At 49.4% G+C, this 2,855-nt stretch overlaps 1 pseudogene; it reads right to left on the reverse strand.

Annotated features, from left to right (window-relative positions):
• Window positions 1-1,134: 1,134 nt before the first annotated feature.
• Window positions 1,135-1,253, reverse strand: LOC136650630 (5S ribosomal RNA; annotated as a pseudogene).
• Window positions 1,254-2,855: the final 1,602 nt, after the last annotated feature.

Raw genomic sequence — 2,855 nt, forward strand, 5'->3', positions numbered from 1 at the left:
AAAGGTGTGATCTGTCTGGGTTCTACAAATGCAGTTGTCTGTGATCCTGCTGTTGCTTGGCCACTTGCAGTCTCCACTGCAAAGTGGCAGCAGCTTTATATCCATGCCACTGCAAACCCTGGGCTGTGTTGTGCTGGGTGCATTGTGAGCAGTGGCATAGCTAATGATCCTGTTGCCTGGTGCCCCGGGAGTGGCATGAGAAAGGAAGTCGGGGGCGTGCCCCCCTGACCAGACACCCGTTTTGTTTGGCAGGCAGAGCTCAAGTCTCGCAGCTGCCTTGCGGGGGGGGGGGGGGGAGGCTGTGGAGAAGCAGCCAGCTTACTCGCTGGTTCACAGTGGCTGGGGGGTGATGAGGACTGGGGCAGGCAGGTGGGAGGAAGCCTTGCCTGACCTACTGAGGCCCCAGTCCTGTCCACACTTCCCTGGGAGTAAGCCCCACTGACTATAAGGGGACTTACTTCAGAGTAGACATGCCTAGCATGGGGCTCTCAGGCTCCCATCCCATCCGCACTTCTCTAGGAGTAAGCCCCACTGACTCTAAGGGCACACTTCAGAGTAGGCATGCCTAGGATGGGGCTGTCAGACTGTCTGTCTGAGGGGTGTGCGTTTGAGGGGAGATTGGGGCATGCATCCCCCTTGCAGTGTAGTCTGTTGCCGCTTGTGCAACTTATTCTCGGCTGCACGCGGTAATCACAGCGGACAACTGTTGCCCCCCCAAGTCGCGTGTGGGAGTTGTTGCCCCCAGCCCCTGATGTTGTCCCCCAGCCCCTGATGTTGCCCCTCCAGCAGCTGTAGCCTGGTGCATTGCTACCCCCTGCACTCCCTAGCTATGCTACTGGTTTTTAGTGGAGTGAGTGAGAGATAGAATGGATCCTGGTGGCACCAGCATGCACTAGGCCCCTATCCCCTTATTTGAACTTGCCCAACTCCTTTTCTCTTCTTGGAACTTCACCAGCTATATACCAGGTGTAGGCCTGAAGAGACCCATAGGCCATCAGGAGGCCTATACAGAAGTAGGTAGAAAATATTTTTATTTACCTCTGGCAGGCCTTCTGTTCACCCCCCCCCCCATGCAGCATTCACACTGTTGGCATGACTGGTTGGCAACCTTCAGTCTCGAAAGACTATGGTATAAGCCTACAGCACCCAGTATTCCCAGGCGGTCTCCCATCCGAGTACTAACCAGGCCTCACCCTGCTTAGCTTCCAAGATCAGACGAGATCAAGCATGTGCAGGGTAACATGACTGCATCACTGATAATGGTGGGGGAGAGGACTGTGCTGTCAATTGCAACTTTCCCTTTGGTAGCAATTATATTCTGTCTGAAGTTCGACCTTAAGAAGCAGTAATGTTTTTCTCCGTTATGGAGTGTATATCAAAACATTGATTCACTTTCAAAGGCAAGTTCATTTCTCTCCAAAGATCTTTCACAATTTATTCCACTTCTTACTAGTCAAGACTTTTCACAGAAGGGAAGAGACATTCTTCCCTGTCACCTCTTAATTTGAATGGTGACCCCCCCCTCCTTACCTTCACTTGGCTGTCACTTCACTTTCAGTCAGTGTGATAGGACTGACCCTTTCACCCTAATTAATTACACTAAGAAGCATCCCACAGCAAGAAATAAACCTTAAACAAACTGCAAGAAGAGACGGGCACCAACCATCCACTCTTGCTTTGCCACATTCATTCATTCTAAAGAGGTTTATGGAGGATATTAACAGTAAACAGCAGGCTCTCATTATATACATATTGGCTGTAAAATTACGCATCAGAGGCAGGGGATGCTCTTGGCACTTCAGAATGGAGACGTGCTGCATGCATCTTGGATAGAGAGAGCATAGGACACTCTCAGGTTGCCTTCTACCATTGGGCCACCAGTTCTCTGTCCATTTGAAAGTTGAGGGTATTTAGGAAAATAATGAAATCCTGTTCGGTCACAGCCATTATAAAGGTGAGGGTAACACTTGAGGAAGGGTGGGAGGTTTATGACACCCCACTGATAGGCTAGGGTTTGGGCCTGCTTGGTAGACAGCCTAGCTCACCCCTTTCGACTCAGTGCACCCTAAGCCTGCTTACAATTCCCTCCATCCACACATTGGGATAGTCTGAGACCAGGTTGTCATCTAGAGCCAAGTAGGAATTATTTTTTATATCTCACCTGATTGGCTATTGGTGATGATTCCCACTTGATCCCATTGGCAACAGTTAATCTTTTGGACTGGAAGTGCTGAGCTGACTTAAAACAGCACCCAGCAATGAACCTTCCAGTTGTGAGTACTGGATGACACTTGTTTCCTACTGGCTGGTTCACATAAGGCCACCATTACCTGCCCTGACAATGGACTTTACCTTCTCTCTTCAGCTGTTTATGCACAGGAAGGGAATTAAGTAGCCTCTTGCACTGCTGGTAAGATGATCCCTTTGCCAGTTCTTCCAAACATTTCTTTTAAAAACACTTTTTGACTCAGGTTTTGAGGTGTGTGTGTGTGTGTGTGTGTGTGTGTGTGTGTTGAGCTGGCATCAGATGACCTTTTTCAATACCGCCACCACCAAACTTTCCATGTTCTCCACAGCAGCTATGTTATCCTGTAGCTTTGTCCTGAAGCCAATCAGGCAATGGGTCCTGCCCTCATTCATGGTCTGAAGGGGGAAAAATGGTGGCTTCAAGCCGTGTGGCACTCCTCCCATGACCACAATGCTGCCCTAACCCCACAGATTGCGAAAAAAAAGAAAGAGACAAAGTGACAGGCGGCATTTGGCTCAGCACTATTTCTTTACACCGAAGTATCTAAGCAGAAGATAGTTACACAAGCTATTGACTGCAGAGCCATCAGAGGACAGTTTTAAAGCAG

Source organism: Tiliqua scincoides, chromosome 4 (assembly GCF_035046505.1).
Source record: "Tiliqua scincoides isolate rTilSci1 chromosome 4, rTilSci1.hap2, whole genome shotgun sequence".
Classification (NCBI taxonomy): Eukaryota; Metazoa; Chordata; class Lepidosauria; order Squamata; family Scincidae; genus Tiliqua; species Tiliqua scincoides.